Raw genomic sequence first — 11,963 nt, forward strand, 5'->3', positions numbered from 1 at the left:
TGATCTGGATGCTGTATCAGCAAGGTATTTGAAAACCAGGTCAGTGAATTTAAATGGACTTCTCCCTAAAGGCATTGGTAGAATCATCAGGCGAGTGGCGTCATCAGTTTGGGGGAGAAAAGAGAAAGGAGTAAGTATCCGAATGAGATGCTGCTAACCCAGAATACCAGTAGGGTAGAGAGTGGGGATGGAGAAAATTGTGTGGCCTGGGGAATAGATAGAAGGTGGGATGATTGAGTGAGGGAGGGAAAAAGGAGATTCTAGATTTCTGGCTCCCATAATTGAGTGAACAGTGCTGCACAGGTGTTACAAATCCAACACAGAGGCTTTCTTCAGAAGACTGGCAATCTTTGTCCATGCTTAAAAGTGGATGGTCCTGGCCGGTTGGCTCAGCAGTAGAGCGTCGGCCTGGCGTGCGGGGGACCTGGGTTCGATCCCCATCCAGGGCACATAGGAGAGGCGCCCATTTGCTTCTCCACCCCCTCCCCTTCCTCTCTGTCTCTCTCTTCCCCTCCCGCAGCCAAGGCTCCATTGGAGCAAAGATGGCCCGGGCGCTGGGGATGGCTCCTTGGCCTCTGCCCCATGCGCTAGAGTGGCTCTGGTCGCGGCAGAGCGACCCCCCCCCCCCCCCCGAGGGGCAGAGCATCGCCCCTGGTGGGTGTGCCGGGTGGATCCCGGTCGGGCGCATGCGGGAGTCTGTCTGTCTCTCCCCGTTTCCAGCTTCAGAAAAACACACACAAAAAAAGTGGATGGTGTTGGGCTTCTGGTGATTGATATAAACGATTAGTCTTGATGACCTTCAGAGCAGGTAGTTTTGGTAAGAGGATGTGTTTGGGGAGAGTCTTGCCAGTAGAGAGATGAGGCTCCTTTTTACTTCTGCCGTTGAAGAAGTGGAGGCTGAAGAACGTGCTATACACCTGAGGGGAGATACCAAGGGTCCATCACTCCAAATGCTACCCTGCCAACCTTCACAGTGGTTCTGGCTGTGCCCCAAATCCCCACATGCAACCTCAGATCAATAAAAGTCTCGTCCTTATCCACTCCTACCAGACATCCCGTCATGCTCAGGAAATGACTTTACTTCCAACTTTAGAAAGAAAATTGAAATTATTAGCTTGTTTACTTTTTCTTCCCCAAATTGGAGAAACCATATTTCTAACTTTGAGTTATTTCAAATCACAAATTCAGAGACTTATAAACATGAAGTTTAATACTACCACCCCAAACAGGGGTAAGGGGGAAGGAAGAGTATTCATTCTGATATTTATGGTTCCAAAAAAGTTGTAATATTGTGCTTGGCACACAAAGAACCATCTATTAACTTCTTGCTACCATTACAAATAATAACAGTTCAGTCCAGGTTACTGTGACCCCTGACAGATCAAGGAAACAAGTTATTTTCTCCTCTGGTGATTATAGCACATGGCGGGACACATTCTGCCTTTTAAAATGTCCTGGTACTGAGTTTCCCTTTCACTTCATGTAATTTCAACAGTCTGTCAAAAAAGAACCAATAAACAAATGTTGAATTACATTTTGTTGGGTTTTTCAAACCCTCAAACTCCAGACTATAAAAACACCTTACATGCCTCCCACCCTGACCACCCTGCTACTTTTCCATACACACAACCCCTATTTTCTTTTTCCACTCCCAACATCTTTATCCATACCCATTCTTACTTCTTTTAGCTGCCATAGAGGAAGACACTACATGTTTCTCCTTTTCTGTGACTTTACATCATCAATTTCTGCTTCTTCTATGGGTCTTTTTTTTTTTTTTTTTTTTTAGAGAGAGAGAGATACAGAGACAAAGAGAGAATGAAGGACAGACAGACAGGAAGGGAAAGAAATGAAAAGCATCAATTCTTCATTGCAGCACCTTAGTTGTTCATTGATTGCTTTCTCATATGTGCCTTGACCCGGGGGCGAGGGCTGCAGATGAGCCAGTGACCCCTTGCTCGAGCCAGTGACAGTGACCCCTTGCTCGAGCCAGTGACAGTGAACCCTTGCTCAAGCCAGCAACCTTGGGCTTCAAGCCAGCGACCTTTGGGCTCAAGCCAGCAACCATGGGGTAATGTCTATGATCCCACACTCAAGCCACCAACCTTGGGGTTTCAAACTTGGGTCCTCTGTGTCCCAGTTGTCGCTCTATCTACTGCACCACCACCTGGTCAGACAAAAACCACTCTTTACTGGCCTCTAGTTGTCTGCCTTTCCTTTCTAGAATATATGCTCCATGTCACCAGTTTCCGTTCTGTTACACTTCCACCCCCAAGTGTTAGCAGGGTACCTGGTGACCCTGTTAGACATGACAATTCCCTGGCCTTCTTTTCAGCTTGTTTGGCTCTACTCAAAAGTTGTGGCCAGTGACATGTGAATAGAACTGGATAATGTCTTTTAAAAGAAAAACTGCTTGCCATCCACTTCCTCTTTTCTCTTCCTGTTGTCTGCAAAATGGCAAAATGAAACTTGGACTACAGATGGAAGCCATGGATGAAGGAAGGCAAAACTACTCCATTAGTCTAAATACGAGCCTTTTCAGGAAGCTGAGGTACCTCCGCTGGATCAACCACAGCCTTTTGGATGGTTACAAAAGAGAAAATAAACTCTGTTCTTTCAAAAGTTACTGTTTGGACCTGTTTGTCATAATGGCTTAGCTTATTCCCTCACTAATACACAGGAGCTGTCTGCTATAATCTCTGATAAGTCTCCAGGACCTAGTAAAATGGCAGACAGCATTTTCCTTGTGGGTAGTGAACTTTTAGTAGAGAACTTCGGATTTCTCATTGTGCCTACTGCACAATATGTATTCAAAAACATATACTGAGTGGGAGAATGCATTACCCGTATTTCCCCATATATATAACACGCATCTTCATTTTGGGGCCTGAAATCTTAGAAAAAAAAATTACATAAAGTTATTGAACTCAAGTTTTATTCATCATAAAATTCAAACAACTCCACATTACTGTCAAAACTCCCATCCATTAGCTTGTCCTCATCTGTGTCTGATGATGAATCACTGTTTTCATATATTGCCTCATCGTCAGTTCCATCTATGGCACTTGAGATGCCATACTTCTTAAATGACAACCATTTCAGTCTTGATATTATCCCAGGATCTTTTCACCCAGGTACAATCTTCCCCTATACGTGGTTTCTTCACTCTTCCTGCTGGTGTCAAATTGTCCCCAGAAGACTTCATCCATTGGTTCCATTCGTCTCTCATGCAGCTTTGAAGGGTTTGTTAATGCTGACATCAAGTGGTTGGAGCTGGGATGTCAAGCCTCCAAGTATGATGACAAGTTTTGATTTTTGCTCTGCAGCAATCTTCTTTGTGCTTTTTGTTCTGTGGGCCCTGAACTGATCAAGCACTAATAGGGCAGGTTTGCATAAGAGCCCGCCTGGTCTCCTTCTCCAGACTTTCTCAAACCAGATCATCGTCCCTTCTTGACCCACACAACCCTTGTCATGAACATGGACAGTCACTCCTTGAGGAATGTCTTCTCTTTGGCATTGTTTTGTGCTTGAAAATCAGCAAAGGAGGCAGCTTGGTTCTATTGGCACAACAAGCTAAAACAACTGTATAATGGCTCTTTTCATGTCCACTTGTCTTCACAGTTACAGTTTTTGCCCCCTTTTTATCAACAGTTCTATTACTTGGGACATCAGATTGAAGGGGGACTTTGTCCATATTTGCAATCTGTCCCAACTCAGACTGATGTGTCTTCCGACATTGAATGACAAAATGATGAAATTCAAGAACCTTCTTCTCATAGCTTTCAGGCATCTTTTGCACAAGTCTGGTGCGTGTACGCATGCTTAGTCCATTCCGTTTCATGAACCTGAAGCACCAATTGTGTCCTCCTTTGAAATCAGTAACTTCTTTTTCATCAGCAATTCTTCTTGCCTCATGCTGAACCATCTTTGTAGACACAGGAATTCCAAATGCCCTTTGCTCTTCAATCCATATCTTCAATTCCGTCTCTAAATCAGGCCATTTTGCTGACTTGCCTCTCATGGCCTTCTTCTGCCGTGGCGTTTTCAGTAGGGTTTCTTCTTCCCATAGCCAGTCTCAGATTGATTTCCCAGTGGGAGAAGGACCAAACTTAACGTTCAGCAGCACAATTTCCATTCACTTTTGCAAACTGGATCACTATTAGCTTGAATTCAGCACTGTACGAAAATCTTTTCTGAGCCATTTCTGGGCAGAACGTGGCAAAACATAACCTACCATAATATATTGGTAACAAGTGTGAAACAATGAGTGCAAAGACAACAAGCATGAAAAGGTGGGAAATGCAAGTAAAAAAAATCCACAACCAGCGCAAAAACAAGAGCGAAAAAGCGGGAAATGCAAGTAAAAAATTTTACAACTACTGAATACCATGCACCCAGTTTTTAGACCCCAAATTTTTTGTAAAAGGGTGTATCTTATACATGGAGAAATACGGTATATTTGTTGGAAGATTAAGCTGTATCAGAAAATTTAACAGACTGCTCTGAAGTTACTTATACTAGTTGTCTTTATCCAACACGCATTTTGTAATGGATGCCACAGTTGCTAAGTTCAGTCTGAGGGAGTTTTTGTTTGTTTAGAATGTAAACTCTTGGGTCTCTAACAGAATGTTGTTCTTTTTAAGCTCCTTCATTTACGCTATGGTGATCCAGGATAGAATTTGTATTTTTGTGTGTGTGGTGTTAGACCAATAAAGGACAGCAGTTGAAGAACTGCTAATGCACTTCCTTCCTATTACCGCTGCCGTCCGCAGAAGTTAGTTATTGCTGAAACGTTCTGTGGAGTGTGCGACCGGCTAATCCCAACTTCCCTTACTTTCTTTTTTTTTTTTGTATTTTTCTGAAGCTGGAAACCGGGAGAGACAGTCAGACTCCCGCATGCGCCCGACCGGGATCCACCCGGCACGCCCACCAGGGGCGATGCTCTGCCCACCAGGGGGTGATGCTCTGCCCCGACCAGAGCCACTCTAGTGCCTGGGGCAGAGGCCAAAGAGCCATCCCCAGTGCCCGGGCCATCTTTGCTCCAATGGAGCCTTGGCTGTGGGAGGGGAAGAGACAGACAGAGAGGAAGGAGGGGAGGGGGTGGAGAAGCAAATGGGCGCTTCTCCTATGTGCCCTGGCCGGGAATCGAACCCGGGACCCCCGCACGCCAGGCCGACGCTCTACTGCTGAGCCAACCGGCCAGGGCCACCCTTACTTTCATATGTACAAAATCTTTACCAGAGAGTAAGTTTTACTCTTAGACAGCAAAAGGAAATTTTGGCCCTGTAAACAAAAGACATGGCATAGGTAATCTTTTTACAAAGGTTGAAGATGAGAAGCTCTCACATTGTCATAATAAACTTACATAGCTGCTCAGGTTATGATCTGTAATACATTTTTAACATTTAAATTATAAATAAATTGTTGCATTGCACTAAATATATCCAACAAAATTTAAATTTTTTTTGAATGGTGGTTTTCAAAAGTATTCTAGCATACTCCAAATAAAGTTTATAAGTCACTGCACTGAAGTAGGTAAAGGTGGACACAGGCAGGGAAGTGGGGATGAAAGAGACTTTGCTTGGGGCAATAGGCACACGTTGTGGTGTGCAGATTAGGTTTCAATAAATTGCTCACCTAAAATCTCTACCCCAATAAATTTGTAAAAAACCAATGCACTGGCCCTGGCCGTTTGGCTCAGTGGACAGAGCGTTGGCCTGGTGTGTAGAAGTTTCGTGTTTGATGTTGAGCAGGGCACACATGAGAAACGATTATCTGCTTTTCTTCTGCTCCCTCTCCCCCTTATCTCTCTCCTCCTCTCTCACAGCCCATAGCTCAATCAGTTCAAGCGTCAGCCTCAAGCAACAAAAATATCTCAGTTGATGCAAGCATCGACCCCAGACAGCAGTTGCCAGGTGGATGCGGGTCTGGGTGCATGCAGGAGTCTGTCTTTCTATCTCCCTCATCTCACGTAAAATAAATAAATAAATAAATATTTTATAAGTAAAGTGCACTTATTCATACATTTTTGTAATTACATCTCATATTGTCATAATAAACTTACATAGCTGCCCAGGTTACGATCTGTAATACATTTTTTAACATTTAAATTATAAATAAATTGTTGCATTACACTAAATATATCCAACAAAACTTAATTTTTTTTTTTTGACAGAGACAGAGAGAGTCAGAGAGAGGGACAGACAGACAGGAAGGGAGAGAGATGAGAAGCATCAATTCTTTGTTGCAACACCTTAGTTGTTCATTAATTGCTTTCTCATATGTGCCTTGATCGGGGCCTACAGCAGACTGAGTGACCCCTTGCTTGAGCCACTGACCTTGGGCTCAAGCTGATGAGCTTTGCTCAAACTAGATGAGCCTGCACTCAAGCTGGCAACCTCAGGGTCTTGAACCTGGGTCCTCAGCATCCCAGTCCGACACTCTATCCACTGCACCACCGCCTGGTCAGAAAAATTTTTTTAAATTTATTTATTCATTTTTTAAAATTTATTTATTCATTTTAGAGAAGAGAGAGAGAGAGAGAGAGAGAGAGAAGGGGGGAGGAGCAGGAAGCATCAACTCCCATATATGCCTTGACCAGGCAGGCCCAGGGTTTCCAACTGGCGACCTCATCATTTCCAGGTCAATGCTGTATCCACTGCACCACCACAGATCAGGCCAAAGTTAAATATTTTAATAAGAGTTTCTCATTATCTTTCATTTAAAATTTTTGTGAATGAGCTATTTTATAGTTAAAGGAAATTCTATACTATTCTAGTTTTTTCTTCTTGAACTTATATTTTCATTCTACTTTCTCCCACTGAATGACTTGTGTTTTGTAACAGACAGTTATAGCACATATCCTATGTGCAGATACTTCACACGCTAGGCTCACCTAAGTGTGGGTGCCCTGAGAACCACATTCCAAGATGGAGATTAGGATGATATCGGATACTTCTTAGGGAATGTTCTTGGGATCGACACCCACAGAAGTGGGGAGACAGATGCAGGGTTGGGCAGAGTGAGAACCTGAGCTGTGATTCAATACCAACAAAGGTCTCAGCCAATTTATGGGAAACTTGATAACTGGACTGATGCTTCAGAGATGTATTGAGTTGGGACAAGAGACCCAGGTCTTTAATACTACACACTGATGTGGATGTTTCAATGATGTGAGTTGTCACATGAAGGAAGCATGACTTTTCAGTGAGTTTAGGGCAAGGCAAGCCTCCAAGAAAGTGGACAGTTGAGGGTTATCAGCTGGCAGCACTCCCAGCAGCTGTGGGAATAAGTCATTCATTACTAAAGGGGCTATACCGTGGGAGGTGCACCATGAACTCTACCATAGATTTATGAGGGTAATACTCTTAAAAACCTGTCACATGATGACAGACAGAGACTTGACTTGGGATAACAAACACATAATACGGTGTACAGATGATGTGCTCTAGAACTGTGCACCTGAAACCCGTATAATTTTGTTAACCAGTGTCACCCCAATAAGTCCAATAAAAGGGGTGAAAATTCATCGCCATTTCATGTGAATAATACTGCTATTATTCCCATTTTACAAATAGAAAAACCAAGGCACAGAGAGGTTAAATAAATTGGCCATGATACCTCTTAAGTGATGGAGACAGGAGAAGAACCCAGAATCTGTGTCTCCAGCATTGCGCTTCTAACTGCTGGCCGCTTCATCTAATTCTAAAACAATCTTTTAAAACGGAGATTGGCAAACCTGTCTCTTTTTAATGTACAGGACCCGATAGTAAGTATTTTCAGCTTTGCAGGCTATACTGTCGAGATCGCAGCTGCTCCATTCTGCTGCTGTGGTGCGAAAGCAGCCAGAGATAGTCCCTGGACCAAGGGTGTGGCTCTGTCCTGGAAAAACATCATTTACAGAAACAAGTGGCAGGATGGACTAGTTTGCTAACCTCTGTCTCAGACAAATATGTAAAGATGGAGGAAACACTCATGGTTTATTTTTATAGGAATAAAACAGTACTGAATAAACGTAGTAAGTCTAACCCTTTTTTTTTTTTTTTAAGACTAGAGGGATTTATGCCAACATTTATATAGTAGATTTCTCCCTGTGGTAGGTTTAAAAGTGATCATTATTTTCTTCGTTATGCTTTTTTATGTTCTCTGAAGTAAAAATGAAACTCTTTTGATGTAGGAAAACCCAATGAATATTATTTTAAAGGTATAGTTAGAGGGATTAGGATGCTAAATTTCATAATGATAGCCACATCATAATCCTATACCCACAGAGTTGAGGCAGAACTAATAAGGTTCAAACAGCATGCTAAGTTCTTTATTAACTGGGGCAGTTATAGGATGATAACTGCAACATAAGATGCTGACATTTCCTGCTCTGCTCGTTGCTTCTCCACAGGGTTCCTGTTTCATCTGCGGGTAACTTAGTGTTCTGGACTGAATGTCTGTGCCCCCACCCCTGAAACTCATATGTTGAAATCCTCACACCCAAGTGTGATAGATATTAGAAGTTGGGGCGGGCCCTGGCCGGTTGGCTCAGCGGTAGAGCGTCGGCCTGGCGTGCGGGGGACCCGGGTTCGATTCCCAGCCAGGGCACACAGGAGAAGCGCCCATCTGCTTCTCCACCCCTCCCCCTCTCCTTCTTCTCTGTCTCTCTCTTCCCCTCCCGCAGCCGAGGCTCCATTGGAGCAAAGATGGCCCGGGCGCTGGGGATGGCTCCTTGGCCTCTGCCCCAGGCACTAGAGTGGCTCTGGTCGAGGCAGAGCGACGCCCCGGAGGGGCAGAGCATCGCCCTCTGGTGGGCAGAGCGTCGTCCCTGGTGGGCGTGCCGGTGGATCCCGGTCGGGCGCATGCAGGAGTCTGTCTGACTGTCTCTCCCCGTTTCCAGCTTCAGAAAAATACAAAAAAAAAACAAAACAAAAAAAAAAACCTAAAAAAAAAGAAGTTGGGGTTTTTGTGAGGTAATTAGGTCATGAGGGTGGAGCCCTTGTGAATGGGAGTAGTGCCCTATCAAAGGGATCTCTCACCACTTATCTGTGTGGTGAGACACATCGAGAACTCAGCACTCTGACACCAGGTCACCAGCCCCCGACCATGCTGGCACCCTGATCTCAGACTCCCGGCCTCCAGAACTATGACAAATACATTCCTGTTGTTTTTAAGCCACCCAGTCTGTGGTCATTTGTTATTACAACTCAAACTGACTAAAGCACTAAAACAGCAGCTATCAAATTACTATCAAATTGGCACTGTTAATCCCAGGGAAATCACAGCCATCTCACCGCCTGGTCACCTCACTGGACAGGATTTGAATAAATCACACTTGGGCTTTTGAAATAGATGATGTGGCTAAACTGTGCTAATGTCTCTGGGCTTCCATACCCATTGCCCTAGTGTAGGTCTCAGTCACTGCTTACCCGGAGAGTAGTCTCCCAGCTGGCCCCTGGTCCCCTTGTTCCGGCCCTTCACTCTAGCCATCCCCTCTCTGTGGCTTCCTGAGCACACCTCAAGTTACCCTCTCATTTAGAACCCTTCACCAGTTCACCCCCTCCAGACCCACATCCGACCTCCTCAGCCCAGAGTTGAGATGTCAATCTTGTAAGTCTTAACAGTTGATGAGAAAGAAAATTTGTATTTTCCATGGATCAAATTAATTTTAGAATTATCTAAACCAGACCAATACCAAAGCAGTTGAAAAAGCAGGCTTCTCTTTGTAATAAAATAAGAAAAAGATTCCCAGAACCAACATTGAAAGTTAGACATGTATCAAACTGTTAAGAAAGATAACACTGAACTGTGTTCAGAACCAGTGTCACTTTGAGGAAAATACCAGGTCACAGAGAAATCAAAGCATAAATGATTAGCCTGGCTCAATAATTTGGACTGTTCCTGATGTCATGTCCAATGTGTGACTATAAAACCTTCAAATGGGTAATGGACTTGATTCCCATGTTCAAAATCTTGGACCATCAGCGGCTTATTTAAGAAGCTAAGCCTGATTTTCTTAGCGAAGTACAATTGTATCCCAGGAAGAAATGGAAGAGGTACAAAAGCAGAAGCACAAAAAGAATCAGAATTAAAATCAGGACAGAAATAATGAGTAAATAATTTATTCCTAGGTTTTAGCATTTTGGTAACATTCGTATCTGTCAGTTTTATAATCATTGCACTGTTGAGTGTATTTGTCTTCTTTTATTTATTTTATTTTATTTTTTTAATGGGGTGACATCAATAAATCAGGATACATATATTCAAAGATAACAAGTCCAGGTTATCTTGTCAGAATGTCCTCTGTCACCTTCTATCTTGTTTTCTTTGTGCCCCTCCCCCTCCCCCTTTCCCTCTCCCATCCCCCCCCCCCCCCCCCCCCCCCCCCCGTAACCACCACACTCTTATCAATGTCTCTTAGTTTCACTTTTATGTCCCACCTACGTATGGAATAATGCAGTTCCTGGTTTTTTCTGATTTACTTATTTCGCTTCGTATCATGTTATCAAGATCCCACCATTTTGCTGTAAATGTTCCGATGTCATCATTTCTTATGGCTGAGTAGTATTCCATAGTGTATATGTGCCACATCTTCTTTATCCAGTCTTCTATTGACGGGATTTTTGGTTGTTTCCATGTCCTGGCCACTGTGAACAATGCTGCAATAAACATGGGGCTGCATTTGTCTTTACGTATCAATGTTTCTGGGGTATATACCCAGTAGAGGGATTGCTGGGTCATAAGGTAGTTCCATTTTCAGTTTTTTGAGGAACCACCATACTTTCTTCCATAATGGTTGTACTACTTTACATTCCCACCAACAGTGTATGAGGGTTCCTTTTTCTCCACAGCCTCTCCAACATTTGCTATTACCTGTCTTGCTAATAATGGCTAATCGAACAGGTGTGAGGTGGTATCTCATTGCCGTTTTGATTTGCATTTCTCTAATAACTAAAGAAGATGAGCATCTTTTCATATATCTGTTGGCCATTTGTATTTCTTCCTGGGAGAAGTGTCTGTTCATATCCTCTTCCCATTTTTTTATTGGATTGGTTGTTTGTTTGTTGTTGAGTTTTATGATTTCTTTGTATATTTTGAATATTAGGCCCTTATCTGAGCTGTTGTTTGAAAATATCATTTCCCATTTAGTTGGCTTTCTGTTTATTTTGTTATCAGTTTCTCTTGCTGAGCAAAAACTTCTTAGTCTGATGTAGTCCCATTGATGAATTTTTGCCTTCACTTCTCTTGCCTGTGGAGTCAAATTCATAAAATGCTCTTTAAAACCCAGGTCCATGAGTTGAGTACCTATGTCTTCTTCTATGTACTTAATTGTTTCAGGTCTTATGTTTAGATCTTTGATCCATTTTGAGTTAATTTTAGTACAGGGGGGACAAACTGTAGTCCAGTTTCATTCTTTTGCATGTGGCTTTCCAGTTTTCCCAGCACCATTTATTGAAGAGGCTTTCTTTTCTCCATTGTGTGTTGTTGGCCCCTTTATCAAAAATTATTTGACTATATATATGTGGTTTTATTTCTGGACTTTCTATTCTGTTCCATTGGTCTGAGTGTCTATTTTTCTGCCAATAACATGCTGTTTTGATTGTCATGGCCCTATAATATAGTTTGAAGTCAGGTATTGTAATGCCCCCAGCTTCATTCTTTTTCTTTAGAATTGCTTTAGCTATTCGGGGTTTTTTATAGTTCCATATAAATCTGATGATTTTTTGCTCTATTTCTTTAAAAAACGTCATTGGAAGTTTGATGGGAATTGCATTAAATTTGTATATTGCTTTGGGTAATATAGCCATCTTGATTATATTTATTCTTCCTAGCCAAGAACAAGGTATATTCTTCCATCTCATTATATCTTTTTCGATTTCCCTTAACAATGGTTTATAGTTTTCATTATATAAGTCCTTTACATTCTTTGTTATGTTTATTCCTAAGTATTTTATTTTTTTTGTTGCAATCGTGAAGGG

The sequence above is a fragment of the Saccopteryx leptura genome, chromosome 12 (assembly GCF_036850995.1).
Source record: "Saccopteryx leptura isolate mSacLep1 chromosome 12, mSacLep1_pri_phased_curated, whole genome shotgun sequence".
Lineage (NCBI taxonomy): Eukaryota > Metazoa > Chordata > Mammalia > Chiroptera > Emballonuridae > Saccopteryx > Saccopteryx leptura.